The sequence below is a fragment of the Diabrotica undecimpunctata genome, chromosome 2, assembly GCF_040954645.1.
Source record: "Diabrotica undecimpunctata isolate CICGRU chromosome 2, icDiaUnde3, whole genome shotgun sequence".
Lineage (NCBI taxonomy): Eukaryota > Metazoa > Arthropoda > Insecta > Coleoptera > Chrysomelidae > Diabrotica > Diabrotica undecimpunctata.
In genome coordinates this window covers 143,509,267-143,531,189 of record NC_092804.1, presented here as the reverse complement: position 1 = coordinate 143,531,189, position 21,923 = coordinate 143,509,267, and the positions used below count along the sequence as shown (strand labels likewise).

General features: G+C 32.8%; 1 protein-coding gene and 1 long non-coding RNA gene across 3 annotated transcripts in view; both read left to right on the top strand.

The window, feature by feature from the left end:
- ITP (ion transport peptide) overlaps positions 1–21,923 on the top strand; it is a 242,546-nt gene that overhangs the window by 43,905 nt on the left and 176,718 nt on the right. The gene's annotated exons all lie outside the window — the stretch shown is intronic.
- Positions 17,964–18,428, top strand: LOC140433482 (uncharacterized). Its single transcript, XR_011949988.1, has 3 exons — positions 17,964–18,029; positions 18,083–18,230; positions 18,284–18,428. It is a non-coding gene; the product is annotated as an uncharacterized lncRNA (long non-coding RNA).

Genomic DNA, 21,923 nt, shown 5'->3' with positions numbered 1-21,923 from the left:
TTATACCAAAATACCAATGTTAAGTTATGTTATACAGTTTTTTTCTATTCTGATGTTTACTTAATAAAGAAACAAGCTTCAGTTTTCTAAAAGGTGGTCCATCTCTCCTCCCTTTACCCTATAAGGGTTTCATCTACTTTAAATGTAAGTATTTTCTACATGTTTTGTAATTCAACAATCAAAGTTTTACCTTATGTTTTTTGTCATTTTAAAGTGGAAATATACTTTCAGGTTTGTTCACTAATGGTGTTGTAATTCTTTTGGATAAATTTTAAATTATTTTTTAATAAAATATACCATTATACACAAAAAGTCTTTACTTCTATGTAAACGTTTTTATTGTTTTTTATTTAATGTATTTAATAATATTTTTAATAATAACAATTCAATAACAATTTAACTCGTTAGAGGTCGCTATTAGCATCTACTGGTGCATTATTTTACTAATAATGGTCACCCGGATGGTACGCGTCGGATCAATTCACTCCTCTCAAAAAGTCCTCTCCTGATGAAACTTAAAAGTTGAAACACATGTAGGAGAATGGTAAAAGACTCGAATTGTAAAGGTGGGTACACATATGCTCCGCATAACGTCTCGAACCCCGTCGCGTACAGCGACGCGATCAACAGAAGTTCGCGACGTTGTTACAGGGGACATTGAAATATATAACGAACCGAACACCGCTTCGTACTTTGTACCAAACATTTTAGCGTTCCAGCAGTAATTGAGTTGAATTTGCATGTGCAAGATGCAAGATTTTCTCTCCGTAATCCAGATAGAAGATTGGTCATTTTTTTACACTTCTTCTTCAAGTGCCATCTTCGTTCCGAAGGTTGGCGATCATCAGGGCTATACGTATTTTCGAAACTGCTGACCGAAACAATTCGTTGCTGCTACAGCTATACCATTCCCGTAGATTCTTTAGCCAGGAGTTTCGTCTTCTTCCTATGGACCTTTTTCCTGCTATTTTTCCTTGCATAATTATTCGAAGCAGTTCATATCTTTCGCCTCTTGTAATGTGTCCCAAGTATTGCAGTTTTCGTTTTTTGATCGTAAATATGACATTTATATGATATTTTTTTACACTCATCCACTGTAATTTGCATTTTAGAAGCAATCTCTTCCCATGCATCGTTTTTTTTATCTTATTGTAGTATCTGGGATTATTTGTATCCCATAATATCTCTTTTTCCCGATAATTTTCGATTAAGAGTAAACTATTCTCTTCCGTCCATTCCATCTTGATGCACTCAACTTTAAAAACACCTTCAACCTTTAAAATAACAGACTGACTATTTTGAATGACTGGAGATTCGATAAAAGATTCGCAAGCTAGTCCAAACATGAATTCGCGGTGTACATTGTCGCGCTCAAATTTCTTTTGATGCGAAGGCATTTTACCGACAACCGATGGATCGCTTCGATGTACGTTGTTGACGCGTCGAGGTACGGTACGCGGTTGCATGACTCCGTCCACACTTGAGAACGCGACGGGGTTCGAGACGGCATTCGGAGCATATGTGTACCCACCTTAACGTATCTCTCTAATTTGTGGTTTGTAAGACAATATAATTACTAACTCGAAGTAAAACCACACAATTGTAAAAATTCTTTATTATTTACATTGGACGCGTTTTGACACCTCTGTCATCCTCAGCTATAAATTTGGGAGAAATAAAGGAATTGGAACTGGAAAGAGGATTGAAGGAATTTAATGTTTTTTACATTTCCAAAAAATGTAAATATCAAAGACAATGAATCAGCAAGTGTCATAGGAAGGACAAGTCGTACTGTGTTAATAAAAGAGTTGGTAGTATACACTTTCGCATGGAAGATTATGTGGATGCTTAAAAAGCTAAACTAATCAACATGCAACTTAAAAAGCTGAAAAAAGATGGTAACTAGTATAGTAATTTTAATGTTCAGTGAAAATATGTTAATTCATTAACTTTGAGTTATTTTTTTGATTGAGTTTTACAAAATAAAGTAAAAAAACAAACAAAGATCATTAATAATATCTTCATCATCATCATCCAGCCTTCATTTATCACGTCTACTGCTGGACATAGGCCTCTCTTAAATTCCTCCATTCTTTCCGATTTTGTGCTCTTTGTTGCAAATTTTTCGTGATACGCCTGATGTCGTCAGCCCAACGTGTAGGTGGTCTTCCTCTACTACGTTTGTCTGCTCTTGGCCTCCAATGCATTGAGCCTAAATACCTAATGTAGTATTACTTTTAAAGAGACTTCCAAAGAGGAAATGAAAAAATTTCTTGATTTATGTTTGCTACAAGGGCAAATTAAAGTCCAAAATATTAGAAAACTAATTAGTTTCGATCCATTAAACTACCATCCAATATTCTCGTACATAATGAGCGGCAGACGATTCGGACAAATTTTACGGTGATTTTCCGTGCACAGTGGTGACGATATTCTTAATCCGAATGATCGACTTTACAAGATTAAAAGCCTACTAAATATGTGTCTTAGAAATTTTCAAGACTCTTATACACCAGGTGCACAGTTGTCTTTGGATGAGTTATTACTATTATTTCGTGGTCGGCTATCATTTAGAACTTATATGAAAAATAAAAAAACGAAATACGGGATTAAATTTTACGAACTTTGTTCTCACGATGGATACGTGTTGAATGTAGACATTTATAAGAGTCAGGGAGAAGAGGGGCCAGATAATAATATGACGAAACTGAAACGTCTGGTTATGACACTGATGCTATCTAAATAAGGGATATCATCTCTTTATGGATAACTATTACAATAGCATGACACTTGCCAATAGATTGTTGCAGAATCAAACACACGTAACTGGTACTCTACGCTCGAACAGACGAGGAAACTCGAAAGTAGTTGTGACTAAACGTCTTCGTAAAGAACAGCATATCTGGAAACGTCAAGGAAAGGTTTACGTCTCAAAGTGGAAGGACAAGAGAGATGTTTTATGCGTAACAACTGCTCATCATCCTACTTTAGCAGAGGCTAGAAATCGTCATGATCAGATACGTATAAAGCCAATTGAAGTATTTGAATACAAGTCCGAGAAAAACTATTTTTTGGTACAAAAAAGTGATTTTTCATTTGTTGGATATAACAGTTTGGAACTCCCATTTTTTGTACAAAAAATTACAGAAAAAGAGATAAAATACATAGAATACAGAGAAGCTCTTATTAGATCGCTATTAGGTCTCGATAACAATTTCAAGGATGGTCGTTTCTGTGTCAATTTCAAGCCAATTCATCAACGTAGTGACAATTCAGAACCTCATTACGCTACTGGTACAGTATCTCAACACTTAACTATCTCCTAACACGTATCTCTAACTAATACCAAGACCAGATAACCATCATAGAAAGTTCTTATATCTACGCTGTAAACAGTGTTCCAGAGACAAGAAGAAGACAGAAACTCATTGGAGATGTAAGATATGCCAGAACACTCCACCTCTTTGCCATGGACCATGCTTCGAAAGATGGCATATAGAAAAAAACTAATTTGTTTTGTTCAAAAATGACTTTCTCTAATGTTCTAAATACCTAATAAAACAATTTGACGTAAAATTACATTGAACGGTTGCAGCCGTTTTGTCCCATTAGACATAATATATTTGCCGGGTGACACGGTGACGGCTCCTATCGTCATAGTTTTTTTAGTAAGTCACTTAATTTTAAGCAGTTTAGTCATTTCTAAAAATTTGAGTTCAAAATATTCCATAGTATAATAGATAATCAAGTGCGTTGGTTTGAAAAAACGTTGGCTGATGTCCGTCAATGTGTTAAAAGGATCAGGCAGTTCCCTCTGAATTCGTACTCTACATTCAACTTTTTTTAAGAATTAGTTTTGTTAAATTTACCAACTGATTTTGTATTCCTAGCTCTTTCATAGCTTTGAACATTTTTCTTCTATTCACAGAGTCGTAGGCTGCTTTGTATTCTAAAAATATGATGAGTATCAATGCCATATTCCAGTGTTTTTTTCAAAATTTGTTTCAGGGTTGCAATCTGATGAATTGTCGATTTACTACCTCTGAAACCAGCTTGGTATTTTCCCACTGTCCTTCAGGATATGGTGCCATACGGTGACATAGTACTGTGGAAAATATTTTATACGCTGCATTTAGAAGCGTAATTTCTCTGTGGTTAGAGCATTCAAAGATATCTCTTTTTTTGTGTATGGTGCAAAGTTTTCCAATATTCCAATCATTGGGGAGGGATCTCTGGGGATTTCTGTGTCCATATTTCTTTTATAAGCTGCAGTAATGTAATCAGATGTTCTTAAATATGTTATATGGAAAAACTACTAATTCTAATATATAAATCTTCAGTATCTTTTTTTCAGCATGGTTTACTTGTTTGGAGCAATTTACAATAATGCACTATATGCATTTCTCCAATTCAAAATTATGTAGGTACTCAAAATTATTTAAAAATGTAAATTGTATTCAACCCATTATTAATATAGTATATTTGCATGCTTTAGTCACATATACACAAGGAAGAATATACTTCTAATTTTATTAAGTAGTAGTGCTATTCTACTAGATATATTTAGTTGCCATTATATTCTACTATTTCTGTAACTCTGCAGGTATCTCCCACATTTATTTAAGATTTAATGAAATAAAACGTCATTAAAAGTCCAAAAGTATTTTTTCAATATACATAGATTAATATATTTTCAATCATTGCTGCTTTCCGAGTTCATTTCAACGAGTACAGTGAATGAATTTGAATGTAGCATTCTCAGTGACGTCATTCCCGCCATTAGATTCTCGACGCTGATTGGTGTAAAGTTACTAGACAACCTGTCTATTTACTAAGCTTTCCCAGAAGAGAGCAATTTGACTTTTGGAGTCATTGTTAACAATTATCTCCTATGGCGCTGATAACCTAACCTATTTCTTTTAATTATACTACATCTACCTACCTTGTCCTAAATTTATAGCTGAGGATAACAGAGATGTCGAAACGCGTCCAATATTTTAAATAATAAATTTTTTTTACTAATTTGTGGTTTTACTTCGAGTTAGTAATTGTATAATAATGTTTTTGTTTTTAGTCTAAATTTAAAATGCTTAGTTTATATTTGTGTTTATGTTTCCTTGTTTACAATGTCGAATTATATTATTCATAAAATAAGGAAAAAACTAAATAAAAAGTCGGAATTTTATTTCTAATTTCTAAGTGAAATAAAAAAAAATGAAAGAAAATTATTCTCAAAAGTGGATTATTATCTTGTCATGAATAAGCAAAAATTAATAATTTATTATAACTATGGAATAAACCGTTTAAAAGAATAATCTATTTCTACACCATGTAATTATGTGCTTTAGGTCATAATTAAAAGTACGTAGAAATTAATCATTGAATCAAAATTGCAAATTGGTATTTACGTATTTGTAGGAAACTCTCTGTTAGATATTTATCAATTTTGATAATTTTCCTAGACACAATCACGCCATTCATGGTTGGTTAGTAATGGTTAAGTAGATTCTTTGGAAAAATTGCATGATTCAGTAAAACTACGCCGTACAGATGCTTTTGAATGTGTGTATTGTGTTTTATTGCATCAACTTTTGAAATTTTCTATTGGAAAACATAAACAGATGAAATGCAAGATACCAGATAGCAATAGAAATATTTCTTTAAAAAAAATATCGTATATCGATTCAATTTCAAACCCATTGAAAGTCAAGTTAATTTTTTTGTCATGTTTCCGTTTCTTTATCTCTTCAAAAAATGTGTCCTAAAGAATCATACTTTTATTTAAAAAATCCTTTATAAAAGATATAATAATACAAATCCTATCGAGATACATCATAGAACGTTTTCGTAATAACTATTCCATGATCAGTGCTATCTGGATGTACATGTTTGAAGCCACTAAATATAACGTATGGTCCTAAAGTTTTGGGAAAAATTTCAAAAGCATATAACTCTGACCACAATAATCTTATATTTTTAATAAATTATTCAACAATTTAACTTAACTATCCTTATTATAAATCAAAATTCAAATGACAGACAAGGGACCATTATTTTCGATTTGCCTAATAATTCCCCTGACACGTTGCATCATCCTTTGGACGACCTCGGCGTCAATTTCTTTAATTTTTGTATATATGCGGCGTCTTAACTGTTCCTGATTTTGTGCTTCCCATCCGTTATTATAGACTTTCCGACTTAATATTGCCCAGAACTTTTCAACTGGACGAGCCTGAGGTAGGTTGGGAGGATTGTCTGCTTTCGGTACAAAGCTAATATTGTTAGTTACGTACCAGTCCCTTGTGATTCTCGCGTAACTTGACGAAATGCACTCGCCTTAACGCGCGGCAACATCTCGGAATTCTCTCTAATTGATCCTCTGTGTATTTTGGAGCTTTCCTTCTTTTCCGGTAGATAATATTGTTACTCGATAGGGTCCTGTATACTGTAGTCTTTCCAACATGAAATCTTCTGGCCAGTTTTACTGTGAGACCCCAATTTTGTTCTTAGCTGCTTCAATCAGTCTTGCCTCTCTTATATGGTTCAAAATTCGCGGTCGGCCACTTTTACGCAAGTTAACACATGGTATCGCTTCTTCACATTCTCTGATTGTGCGATACATTGTCGATTTGCTTATGTTTTGATCTCGATAAATATTAACAATATCTCGTTTCGACATTCGCCCAACCATATTATAAACACCTCGACGAATATCAATTTTATAAGTCATTTTGCAGAGCACAAACCAAAATATTCTGCTTTGTTTATTAAATGTCAATAACTGATGACATTTCAATTCCATGGCCTTCTTTGTTAAATGCATTTTGCTTCTCAATCAGACCAGGTGAAATTTTTCCCAAAACTTTAGGACCATACGTTATGGGCAAAAACCCTTTAAATGTAGTTTGATTAACTTACATCTTTTGATAATTAAAAACTATGATGTTTAAGTTACAAAAGGTAATAATCACATGGCAACGTAAGACTCCACTGGGGTTGCTAGTCCTTAGACGAAGCATCTGTGAGGACTTGTTGATAGCAACTCCTTTTTATTTGTTATGCATTTCTAGATAATCCAAAGTGTACTTAGGATAGCTCCGAATATTATCACTCTAAAAGTACAAACATAAAATTCACTTTTTGAATACTTTTGTTTGTCTTCTTGTAATAGGACGAGGACTTGTCATTTCCATCATCTGCCTTCTGATGTCCAATTGTCATACCGATATATTGGAGACTACCAACTGGACATCTGGATTCTGGTTTTTGTGATTTAGCTCATTTACAATTCGATCTGGAGTACGTGGTCTCTCCAACAGCGACAGTAGAGTAGAGTAGAGTAGAGTATTTATTTAACTACATAAAAGATACAAATATTGTTTGTAGCAAGTCAAAAAAAACATACATAGTATTAAAAATCAAATATAAAACGTAACTTAAATATATACAAACAAGAACACATATTAAACACAAAAACATTTATGGCAAAGTTACGGTAAGCAGTTCAGTGGATGTTCTGCAATGAATCATATATTCTTCTGAGCAGTAAAAACAGTGTTTTAGAAGATATTTTTTTATAACTTTATCGAAACTATTACAGCTTAGCTGTTTTATACTTTTTGGTAAAATATTGTAATAGTTATAATTAGGACAATTTTTTCTGAAAGACTTAATCTACAGCGATTTGTTCGTAAGTAGTGACAGTTTCGCGTATTATAAACATGGACATCAGACTGCTTTATTAAATGGGCACGTTTTCTGTGAATTTCAGTTAGAACTTGAAATATCAACAGAGTAGGTAGCGGCATAATTTTGAATTTGATAAAGAAAGGTTGGCAGTGTTCTAGATAACTAATCCCTGCTAAAATCCTGACAGCTTTCTTTTGCATTCTCAAAATTTTAAATAGTTTTTTTTAAGTTGTGAGATATGAGCAGAGTAGTTGAGTTGATTATTTATGGTTATTTAAAAATAGTTTAATAGTATTTTTGTTAATTAGATAATTGTGTAAATTAATTGCAGATAAAAATTTTGAGTTTTATCAGATTTAAGTTTTAGTTTGTTTGAAGTAAAAAATGAGATAGATTTAATAGAAACTTTTTAATGAGAAATTTTTAAATTATGATTATTTTTTTTGGTATAAAGTATGTGGTATAATCTGTGAATTGTATGATTTTGTAAGGAGCTATGAATTTAGGAAGATGGTTGACATAAATAATAAATAAAAGAGGTCCTAAGACCGAACCTTGTGGGACTCCATGTTTTACGGATAGAGAATCGGAAAGATGACCTTTAAATTCTACCCCCTGGTCTTTGCCACATATATAAGAATTTATAAGCTTAAGAGGGATACCTCTAATTCCATAGTAATTTAAATTGTGGAGCAAAATGTCGTGTGAAACGCAATCAAAAGCTTTCGACAAGTCGCAAAGAGAAATTGCTATGCGATTGCCGCGTTCAAGCCCCTCAGTCACCTCGCTCACAACATTAAATACCTCGTTCGTAATAGAACGAGCACTTCTGAATCCATATTGTGAGTTGCTAAAGTAATTATTTGACTCAAAATAGAAATACAGTTATTGTTGATAACCTTTTCAATTACTTTCCCAAAAGTAGAAACAATGCTTATGAGTCTGTAATTGTCAGTTTTTGAGGAATCACCTTTTTTGTAGATTGGTAGTACTTTTGAGCATTTTAGTACTTCTGGAAATACTCCAGTTGATAGAATTAAATTAATAAAATGAGTGAAAGGTGTTAAAACTATTTGTTAAGTTTCTTTTAAAATCTTGCTATTAATTTCGTGAAAGTTGCTACAATTAGAATTACTAACATACTTTATTATTTGAGAGACCTCTTCCTCCAGAAGGGACGAAAAAAAAGAACTTGCTCGGAGAAGGATAATTTCTTTAATTGACGAGGATATCGACATTAATAGTGGGAAGAGATGTAATTATATTCTCTGCAATTGTAGTAAACAATTGATTCATTTCTTCTGGAGGTAGATCAGGTTGTACCGAACTGGATCTTGTGTAGTTTCTTTCGAAATTTACTATTTTCCAGCAATCTCTAGGTTTATTATTGGAATTAGTAATAAAATTACAGTAAGCTGACATTTTAGCAATTTTTAATTGCCGATTATATTCAACTTTTTGTTGTTTATATACTTTGAACAAATCGGGATCCTCAGTGGCATCTGCAATGTGTTTAATAAGAGAAAGATTAGATCTGTAAGACCTTAATTCATTATTAAACCATTGCAAAGGTGTTTTTCAGCCATTTCTCGTACTTTTTTCAGTGGAAAATGCTTTAGTATTAAATTGTTATAAGTTTCGGTAAGAAAGACTTTTAAAAAATCAGGTTCATTATTAATATCGTAGAAAAAATCCATGTTTGTACTAGCTAGCGCACGTTTAAGCTTCTGTAAACCAGAAGAAGTAATAAACCGTTGAAATGTTTGATTAGTGTCAACAACTTTATGCTTAGAGTCAATAAATAAAAATTGAGCTCGATGCTCAGAAAAACAAGGTTCAAATACGCTCACTCTGTAGAAATCACTCTATTTTCAGAAAAATTTGTCATAATGTTGTCGATGCAACTACTGGACTGGGATGTGATTCTAGTATAATCGTTTATAGTTACTTTTAGACCAAAAAATGCTAATAGATTTTGAATATCAAAAAAGGGTCACATTCAATTTTAAAATTTATATTAAAATCTCCAAATATGGTAAGTTTGTCTGCTTTACTAAGCAAGAATGTTATGAAATTTTCAAATTTCACCAAAAATAAGCCAAAGTCACCCTTACCCGATCTTTATACCGTTAAAATATTGGTTTTTATTGAAGGTACATAAATTGCACAAAACTCAGAACTTTGCTCTACATTATATTCATTTAGATTAGGAGAAGAATACATAAGATTTTCTTTTAGATAAATTGCAAGTCCGCCTTGTTTCTTTTTTACCCTACAAAAGAAATTAGCTAATGAAAAGATTGATCCGCAAGAACAGCATTGATTATATCGACTTTATTTGAAATACACTGCAAATTAACATGAAACAAGCTTACCGTACCTTTTCAAATTAGTTTATTTTGATAAAAGTTTTTAGAAGCTTCTAGGTTTCTTCCTCCGTCTTCTTTTTGTGCTGAAAATTTCTGTTATAGTTAAATCTCCTAACGGTAGCTCCTTTGGGCCAAATATTAGGACTGTAGACTTCGTCAATTTTATCGAACGGGAAATATAACTTATATGTGGAATATTTGTCAGTTCTATGCCATTCAACGCAGTTAAAAGTAATATCGGGTACCGTCTCACCCAAAATTTTTAAAATATCATCGGCTTTCATATCAACACCAATGCGGGACCCATGTACATGATCTTGTCTAGGAATGGTGTTTACATTGGACCAATAATCGGTTTGTATTTTTTTTCTTTTTTCGGTTGGGTATTCCAAGATGAGTGTCCTGTTTTTAGATCGTTTTTATTTTCTTTTTGTTTATCACTCATGTATTAATGAGGTAGACTTGTGTTTTTGTTGACATTTTAAGGGTTCTTGACTGGTAGAACCTGAGTTGGTGGGGCCTTTTTACGCGTAATTTATAAAGATGCAAAAAAAATTACTACTTTAACCCCCGGATTTCCCCTAAACGCTTCCTCGTAGATTTTGCTGCAAATAAAGTCAGTCAGTCATAAAGGTGGTAAATAAACAAACGTTGTGCGATTTTTGCCATTTTTCATGATTCCTATGAGATCTTCAAAACCTATATCATAAAATTTCGGTTTTGAGTTTTGGCATTTCACGATTTAAAGTTTCACTTTACAAACGATCTTAAACATTTTAAACTGTTTCTTTTTGGTTGCACAAGTACTTTTTTCGAAAATTCACAACTTCAGCTACAAATTAAACTCAATGCTGCCTTCGGGGAGACCTTTTCATGATGTGTGATTGTTTGTACTTTAAAAGTTTAAATTCTGTGTTTTTTAGACCTATTTTAAATGCCTCCTATTCCCCCCTCTACGAGGGGGCGTTTTAGGTTAGGGAGAAGCCGGGATATAAAAGTGGTAAACTGTTTGCATTTTTTTAGGTCTCCAAAATAGATATTTTTAGCGAAATTCAGCTTGTTCGTATGATTTTTAGAGGTCAAATCTTTAACGACTGGACTATTTTACGACCTTTTTTATCTAATTGTCGACTTTATTCGTGATACTTTTGGTGCTGGTTATTTTGACCCATAAATAATTGAAATTCATCATCTGGCTTATAATGCTCATTTGTTACTAACTTGCATCATATTATTTTTTTGGTAAGTAAGTAAGTAAGTTCGTGTAACCTTCTGGCTAAGGTCTAGTGTTAGGGTTTTCAGGTCGCGCAAGCGCCCCTAACATGACTTAACGACTACTTTCGTAGCCGGGACCGACGGCTTTACGTGCCCTCCGAAGCACGGTGGCAGCTCAGTTAAATTAGAAATTGAAAATTTTGTCGGTTCCAGGATTCGAACCCGGGCCCTATAGCTTGTTAAGCTAGTAACACAACCACTGAGCTACGGCTGCCACATATTTCTTTGGTTATTACCATAGATTGTGTTTTTTTAACTAGGTTGAACATGGTACAGGAGGCGTTACAGATCATCTTCAGTTTCAGCTATCAGGATAGCATTATCTGCATAGCAGAATGTTCTTAAGCAGTGGTTATTAATCTTAAATCTTGCATTAACTTCGTTTTCACGTTCAATTGTATGGTCCATTATTATCTTAAAAAGGCATGGACCAAGGCAGTCTATAACATTAAAACCGAAAAATATGTAAAAACAGACACACAGCATAGCCAAGTGATAGCGGAATTAAACATAATAACTTAAAATCGTAAATAAAGTAAGCGCTATAACAAGATAAAACTAAGAAAATTAGAATAATTAAAAAATAGGAAAAATAACGGACAGAAACTAATGAAGTATTTAAAAAGATGGAAGTAAAAAAGAACAAAGTAACAAAAATAAAATTGGAAAAAAACGAAATCTAGTACGATTGTTTAACCTACAGAGTTGAATCGATTTCATCAATTGGGAATTTCTAGTACCGATCATAGGCGTCCGCTTTTGGGTAGATCAACGGTTATTTTAACGCATAATTTTTTTGTTTTCAGCTTTTAGGCATTCGTGATATTTAATTTTAGTTAAATAAGTTAAGGTGTATCCTAAGTCTTTAGGATACACCGTTTTCTAGAAAAATCGATTTTCAAATTTTTCGTATTTCGTCATAAAAGTTAAATTAATAGGTACCTTAATTAATTTTATAAATTATCTTTTGTTTCGATAAATGCAGCGCACAATTCGTAAAAAAAGTTTGGGAATAGAAGAAAAAAAAAAGAAAAAAAATTGAATTAAAATGTTATTTAAAGGTTAAAAAAAAAGTATTTATTACGATGGAACTAAACTAACACAAAAGAACAAGTGTTAAAGGTTACAAAGATAGTTACAAGGTAAAGATAGTTACAAGCTCGATGTGGTCATCACTAGTCTCTATGAATAAATTTGCCCTTTTAGTCAGAGATCGCCGAATTCTTGAAAAAATTCCAAAGTTATTTTTAATTTCGTTGCAAGCATCTTGTATTCTTAGCCAGAGTTATGACGATTTTGTATCAGAACGGCATAAACAAATGTTTTAATTTATCTTCAAACACAATAATCGCATGGATTTAAGTCCGGTGATCTTGCTGGCCAAGCAACTGGACAGCCTCTTCCAATCCAGTGGTCTTCGTAGTTATTACCAAGAAAGTCTAGTACGTTCTAGTGGACCGGAAAGCAAGACAAAATATTTTACAGGAAATGTTGATAATCGTCAACTACAGGTATCCAGACGTAATATATATATACATATATATATATATATATATATATATATATATATATATATATATATATATATATATATATATATATATATATGTAAATGCATTTATATAGTTTTATGAGTTTCTTGAGCCGTACTATATTAGTATTTCTTTAGGTTATTATATCTTTTATTTAGGTTATATAAGTAATATTAAATTTGGAACTAGTTTTTATTGCCTATTGAAATCAACGTTTCGGCATGAAACTATTGCCTTTGTCAAGATTCAAAACGTAAAACGGGACACTGACATTAATGAATGAGTGAAGGCTTCGTTGGCTTCGTTGGCCTTTCCGTACTTGATTTTATATCTGTCCGATTAATGACGTCATAACGCTCTAGTAATACCGATTCATACACAAGAAGTTGACGAATTGTGCTCCTAAACCATATATTTTGCATTTCAATTCATCAAAGCAATAGGCAAGGTTGTGCTGAAATATGTAAACTTTTGCTTATTTCGTAATATTAAATAGGGTTCGCCTGCATTGCCCACTAGGTGGATCGAGTAGCTTGGTGGGTGATGTTGCCGGTCCCAAGCCCGGATAAAGGAGGAGGGTTGTAGGGTTAGGTTGGCAGCCTGCCATACATAAAAATAAAAAAAAAAGCTCAAAGAACCGGTGACGAGCCCAGGACTAGGATAGAAAATATGGTAACCGCCAATTCGAGAAAAAGGACGACGAACTGGAAAACGAAAAATATAATGAGAGTGGCGACGTGGAACATAAAAAGCCTAAATAACCGAGATCAGGAAATAGAAAGAGAGTTGAGAGAATATCAAATAGATATCTGCGTCCTACAGGAAACAAAGAGGAAAGGTAAAGGACAGACGCGGCTTGGAGAATATTTACTAATATATAGTGGGGTTCTGAAACAAGAAAGAGCAAAGGAAGGTGTAGCAATAATGATTAAAACAAAATATGAAGTGAAGCAAAATGAATTAGTTATATTATTGGGAGATTTCAATGCCAGAATAGGAGACGAAGTAATACCAGGAATAAAACAAAGGTTTAATGAAAGAGTTATCAATGAAAACGGAAAGAAAGTGGTGGAATTCTGCACATTAAACGAACTAAGGATAACCAACACATTTTTTGATCATAAAATTCAACGTAAATACACGTTTGAAAATACAAGACTACATAGATCAATAATAGATTATGTGGTCACAAACAGAAATATTCACCATAAACAGATAGTGGATGTGAGAAGTTTGACGTCACCCAATGTGGAAAGCAATCATTATTTGGTACTTGGTAAAATTAGATTCAATGAAAGATGGAAAGAGAAACTTAAACAAACCAATTCAGAGGAAATAATAAAAACAGAAAATTTAAGAGATGACTCCATAAAATCATTATATCAAAAAAGGCTAGAACAGAAAATACAAATGGAGAATATCGAAAATGAAAGCAATGTAGAGACTAGCTGGAGAAAACTTAAGAAAAATATTCTGGATGCTGCCCGAGAAGCACTTGGAACGAAAATAATAAACAAAAAGTGGTCAACGAAAACACCATGGTTTACACTAGAGGTTAAACAAAAATGTCATCAAAAAAAGAAAGCTTTCCTAAAATATAAGTCAGAAAAAACGAATGAATCATATGAAGAATATAAAAGAATAAGAACTGAAACTCATCAAATGGCAAGAAAAACAAAAACAGACTACTGGGAAAGATTCACAAAAGGACTAGAGATGGATTTCTATGGACAACAGAAACAAGTATGGCGCTTCAGAAGACAACAAAGAAGCGAAATAAAAGAACTAGTTGAGATAAAATACATACAAGAGGATACATGGGTGGCTTTCCTGACAGAAATGTTTAAAAAACAAAACGAAGAACCTTTACCAGAAACGCCAAATATAATAACTGAGGAAAAGACCGAAATCTCCCAAAACGATGTGAAAGAAGGAATAAACAAATTAAAAAACAAAAAGTCACCAGGAGAAGATCAAATACCAAATGAACTCTTAAAATATGGAGGTGATCATCTTGTATAACAACTGCAACTTCTTATTAATAAAATAATCACCACGAACAGAATACCAGATGAATGAAGGAGAGCGATCATGGTGATGTTCTTCAAAAAAGGAGATAAGAAAGACCCCAATAATTATCGAGCAATAAATCTATTAAATACAACACTCAAATTGACAACAAAAATAATAACGACAAAAATAAACGAACGAATATCTCTGCAAGAGGAACAGCAAGGATTTCGGACAGGAAGATCATGCACGAATGCAGTTTTTGTAATAAGACAAATAAAAGAAAAGTCGCTGGAATACGCTGGAATACAACAAACGAGCATATATGTGTCTGATAGATTTGAAGAAAGCGTTTGATAGAGTGAGAATTCGGGACGCGATACATTTATTATATGAAAAGGGAATATCACTGAATTTAGTAAAAACCATTGAGAATATATATAAAGATAACCTAGCTATGGTAAGATGTAAAGGAAAACTATCGCAACCTATCAAATATGAAACTGGCATTAGACAAGGAGATTCGCTGAGCCCGTTAATATTTAATCTGATGATTCATAAAATCATAAAGAAAGTTAAAAAAAGAAGAGGATATAGAATGGGAAAAAAGGAAATAAGGATAATATGCTACGCCGACGACGCTGTAATAACAGCCGAAAATGAAGATGACCTACAAAGATTAATTAAAGAATTCGAAGATACGGCGCTCATATACAACATGGAGATCTCAACAGAGAAAACTAAAGCGATAGTGATATCAGCGGAACCGAGAAGATGTAAACTAGTCGTAAATAACAAAATAATAGAACACATAATGGAAACTGAATACTTGGAAATAAAACTGTCAAGCTACGGAAAAGTGGAAGAAGAAGTACAAAAACAAGTGAACATGGCAAACAGAGCAGCAGGATGTCTCAACAACACAATCTGGAGAAACAAATACCTCACAACGAAAACGAAAACCAGGATATATTAATCAACAATAAGACCGATAATGACGTACACAGCGGAAACAAGAGCAGATACGGCGAAAACACAAAGACTACTGGAACAACAGAAATGAAAGTCTTACGAAAAATAACAAACCAAACTCTAAGAGACAGAGTAAGAAGTGAGGAAATACGAGCGAGATGTGGTATAGAGGAAATAAATGGGTGGACCAAAAGAAGAAAAGTGGAATGGAATCAACACATCGAAAGAATGACAGAAAATAGAATAGTACGAATAGCAAGAGACAAATCGCCAAACGGAAGAAGATAATTGGGACGACCGGGGAAAAGATGGAGAGACAACGTCAATTGAGGCTAAAAACCGAAGTAAAACAGGCATTTTGCCTATTTATAAAGTAGGAAGAAGAAGAAGAAGAAGAAATAGGGTTCGTTTATTGGCATCAAAGAAGATGGCACCTTTGTATGCTAATCACTTGAAGTGAAAAAGAGGCAGAAGACATTCGTGGGCCTTTCTATGTTCAATTTTTTTATTAGTTTGAGTGTCTGACGAATCTTAAATGTTGAAATTATATCATAAGGCTCTATTGATATCGGATCATACACGGGAGGTTGGCGAATTGTCCTCCTACGCCATATATTTGACTTTTCAATTCACGAATTCACGTGGAAAAACGTATGAGAATCTTCTTAAACTTCACTGAAGCAAATTAAAAATTACGTTACAGCATGGGAACCCGGAACAGAAGGGAATAGTTGGTGATAACGAATTGGACACTCGAGACTTGCTCATTCATATTTATTGTCTAAAAGTGATCCACCTATATGTGAAACATGTAATGTATAAGTTACCGTTAACCATTTTTTAATTGTATGCCCTTGTTTTGCTAATTATCGTGTCGCATTTAACATACCTAATACTATAAGTACTCTCTAATTTTTCAGCGAATAATATTGGAAATTTTTTAAAATGTGGAATGTTTTATAAAATTGACTTTAGTAGTTCTGTAGCCGTCGCTAATACCCGTTATGGTGGATGCGGTTGTATTTTCTAAGTAAAAAATAAATAAATTTACAAATCATATTAAATAGTTCGCTAAATATTAACAGATTGATGTACAATTGACAGATAATTTTGTTTATCATGATGACATAAAATTTGCCAAGGCTTAAACAAAAAAGTCAGCTGGAATGTAGAACAGAGAGGCCTCATTTTGGTATTATAAACAAACGTTCCACTCAAATTTACTTTCTAAAATTGCCAAACCTATTTTTTAACCTCAAGACAATCCGATACGATGATCTGATTAGAATAAAAAAAAATAATTCCTTGCTAATTTCGCGAATAACCTGAGCAATTTTATTTTCTAATAATTGGTGGAGTCATATATTTAAAATACTAAATTTTACTCCAATAATTATAAATACGAAGTATAAAGAAAAATACAAACGTGGGAAAAGAAAGTCAATAAAGTAAAGGACATGATGTTTATCAAAACAATATGGTACAAATATACAGTGAGTTCCAACGAAAATTTGACCTCCACAGAAACTCAGAAAGCAAGAGTTTCTTTAAAATTATTGATTAAATATCAGTAATAACAAGAAAAATATAAAATTTCACCAAATTAACTAATTAAATGTTCTTAATGATCGCCAATACAATAATTCGATCAACCTGCAAATCGATATTAACACACCACTGTATTGAAGATAATTTTTTTTTGTAAAATATCACTTTTTCATATAAATTTTTTTTTAAAGATAATGAATCTTTATTACCTCCTTTAGGTTTACCAGGTTACCTTTGATTTGAGATTTGTCAACGACTGATTAATCAGAGATATTATTGTAAAGGCTTACAAAAATGGGATATTCTAGTGAAGAAAGAATATAATTAGTTAAGCTATACTATGGAAATGGTCAGTGTGCTAAGGCTACGGCAAGGATCTTTAATACGAACCAACCAGAAAAAGCGTAATGGCCGTATGACACTATACATTTTCTTGTACAATTTCTTGTATCGTTTCTGAACCAAGAAAAAAATGCATAGTGTCATACACACGTACATTTTCTTATGCAAGAAACTATACAAGAATTTTTCTTGTACAAGAAATGCGCGAAAGCAACTGTTAGAAACAGTTGCTTAAAGATGACATAGAGAAAACCAACACCTTGTTAAGGGAATCCATCTCAGGACGCATAAGGTTTGTCAATTTCTAAAGTAAAAGTATAAATAAAGCTTATTAATTAAGTTTAGGTTGCAGGTTACCCTCCGGTTTTTAGCAACTGGTGAAACTTATAGATCACTTATGTATGCATCTCGTATTCATGAAACCACTATAAGTAAGTTTATACCCGAAGTTTGTAATGCGATTTACAATCGTTTAAAAAGCACATATTTACAGGTAAATAAAAATTTAAAAAACAAACACAACCTACATCAGATTTTTATTTGTAGATACCCAAAACTCCTCAAGAATGGGATGAAATATCCAGAAATTTTGCAAATATGTGGCAATTTCCAAACTGCATAGGAGCTATGGATGGTAAACACATTAAATTTCGTGCTCCTATATCTGAAGGATCCTATTATTTTAATTATAAAATGGACCATTCTATTGTATTGTTGGCATTGGTAGATGCATCTTATAAATTTACTTATGTAAACATTGGAGTGAATGGCAGAGTAAGTGATGGTGGTGTTTTCCAAAATAGCAGATTATGTGCAGCACTCTCGGAAAACAAACTGAACTGCCCGAATGCTAGGAGCCTGCCAGGAAGGGTTTTATAAATACCAAATGTCATTGTGGCTGATGATGCATTTCCATTAACTACAAAAGTTATGAAGCCATATCCTGGCAGGAATTTAACACATGCTAACAAAATATTTAATTATAGGCTATCAAGAGCAAGGAGAGTTGTAGAAAATGCATTTGGAATTTTGGCAAATAGATTTAGGATATTGTTAACTACAATAAACTTATCACCTCATAAAGTTCAAACAATAACTCTTGCATGCATTGTGTTATATAATTTTTTAATGGAGCAAAGTTCCGCCGCTAAAGAAGATGAATATTCTAGTAACAATGCTAGTGCCGGTGTTTTAAGATCTGTTTCCCAACAAAACTTCCGTTCAAGCACAACAGCAATAAAGGTTCGTGACGAGCTACGAGACTACTTCAATTCCCCAGCTGGAAAATTAGAATGGCAAGAGGCTTATATACAAAAACATAATTTATAAAACAAAAATAAATTTTATTTCAAATGTTTATTTATTTTTATTTAAATCTTCTAGTATTGCTTCCTGTACTGCCATAAATACTTTTGTTTCCACATTTGTTCTGACTATTGGACATTTAATTTGTTTAACTCTAGCAGCACAGAACTGAAATAAACTGTCAGTTGCATCAGGAATTGGGGGTTTTTCTGCTGGTACTTCCTTGCTTTTTTTGTAGGTTTGTACAAGAGTCGCTACAGCTTCTGTCATTCCAGCAATACTTTCTTGTTCACTCTGAACTCTTCTTTTTTTGCTATTTGGTTGCATTGTAGGTTCACGACTTGATCTGGGGCTTAAAAACTCATCTATTGCATAGTTATGATCTGAAAAGTTCTAAAAAGCAAAAAATTTTAATTTTTCATCATATACATTGTAATTGTAATTACTTCCATCTTGTAAAGATGGAGAACAAATATTATAATATGAAGTGGATGGTTCATCATTACTGTCTAAAGTGGCATCTATTAAAACTGTTCCATCAGAAGCATCTATATTATCTATACTATCAAATGATTCCCTTATTTCAATGCCTGATCCCTGAAGGTACTTATCAATTTCATTAAAATAGTATAGATTTGATATATATATCTACAAAATATTTTTACACATTAATACACAAATACAAATAATTTTAATTAAAATCTTACATCATCAGCTCCAGCACCACTTTTGTTTGTAGCAACAATTTTTTTGACTTCAGCCATGTAAGTCGTGCGCAAGGCATTAAATTTTTTTGTAACATCCAGTACGGTTGTGCCTGGCCTAACTAGACTTAACTCTTTAGCAACAGCTTCCAGGGCAGTTTGTCGAGCGTGTTTGTTTTTATATAATGCTGATTTTACATTGTACAAATTTTTATGCTTGCCATAATATTCTATTAGCATTAGCACTTGGTCTCTTGTCCACGACATTTTACAAATTAGAAATTTATTAATTTCTTTAAAACTTTAAAAATAAGAAATAGCTAGAGAACTTTTTAAAACTAACCAAAAAAGTAAAAAATGTGGTTTGTGTTATATCTCTGGTTATAATACAAATTATAATCTATTTGACATGTGACGTGCAGAGGAATGCATTGTAGCCACAATAAATTTCTACCAATCACAACGCTCGTTATATTCAATTTCTTATACAAGAAATTGCATAGTCTCATACAGCTAAAAAATTAAATGCAAGAACTTGTACAATAAAATGTAATAACACCCTACACAATATCTTATATAAGAAACGATACAAGAAATTGTACAAGAAAATGTATAGTGTCATACGGCCATAAGTCACCAATACGTTAATCGACAATCTACCAGACAACTATCTCGTGCATCTGGTCTAGCAGCATCTAGTGTTTATCGAATTATAGAATCCTGTAAATTTTACGTTTTTAAAATACAATTACTTCATTAATTAAAGGAAGATGATCCTGATCGTAGGCTTCAATTTAGTGAAGGATTTAGTGAAATCATAAATAACAAACAACATCGATTGTGCAATACGTGTTTTTACGACGACTGTACTTTTATGATAAAAGGTGAAGTTAATACAGATGAAGTTAGACAGAATAGATAATTGGCGTTATTGAAATAGCAGTAATCCTCATTTATTCATGAAGACACATACACAAACACCTCAGAAATTAAATGTATGGGTTGGCATTTGAGGGAATCACGCTATTGGACCATTATTTCTTTTAAGTTATTTACATTTTTTAGAAGACGTTATTGCTCCGCTGTACCTCACACGTTAGGGTAGAGAGGTGCTCGATTATATATATATATATATATATATATATATATATATATATATATATATATATATATATATATATATATATTGCTCCGCTGATCACCGATACATTGGAATTTGATAGATAATAATTTTTTATTAGAGGATAAACTGACTTTGCAACAGGACGGGGCACCCCCACATTATGATATACGCGTAAGACAATTTTTGAATTAACGTTTTCCAGGAAATTAGATTGGTAGAAGGGGTCCGATAGAGTAGGCGGCCGGATCTTTCGCCTTTGACTTTTTTTTGTGGGGATACCTAATATCAAAAATATACGCCACTCCGCCTGTAGATCTTGCACATTTGCGACAAAAAATTGTAACAGAATGCCGATTATTGACAACGGAGGTATTTGCAAATGTACGAAGAGGCTTCGGAAATAGATTGTATTATTAACATTTAATTGGTTAATTTAATGAAATTTTATGTTGTTTGTTAATACCCTTCAAATGATGTGCCACTCGACCACACTTGCTATTTAAAAAAAACTGAGGGTTGATGCGGGACAGGAAGGGGTTAAATTTGAGGGCATGATTTTTGTATAAAAATCTATCTCCCTCCCAATACAAATTGACGTTTTTTTTTAAATCTTGAAGAAGCTCTTGGTGTCTATACACTAAATGGTGTCAAATAAACAATGTATCAATTATTTTTACCTACATTTCAAAAACGAAACATTTTCAACAGACACCATGGTCGTGCGGGATTTCTACCCACTAAAAACCTTTATCCATTTCGAAAGATCAAGTGGAAAACCTCTTCTTTTTCTTTTTCTTTTTACGTAGACATGACTCTGTCTGTTTTTCAATGTGCCTCCAGTAAATTGTCGTTCCATAGTTTACGTGGTCTTCCTATTGATCGTCTTGCTATTGAGGAACCGTCTCTTGCCGTCTTTACTACTCCATTTGTTTAGCTTTGTCATTTTACTATCAATTTTTCTCTATGTATCAAGTATTTTCATCTCTGCCGTTTCTAACATCCTTTTTCTCCTCTCTGTGTATCGCGTGTCCGCAATTTTCATTATTGATCTGAT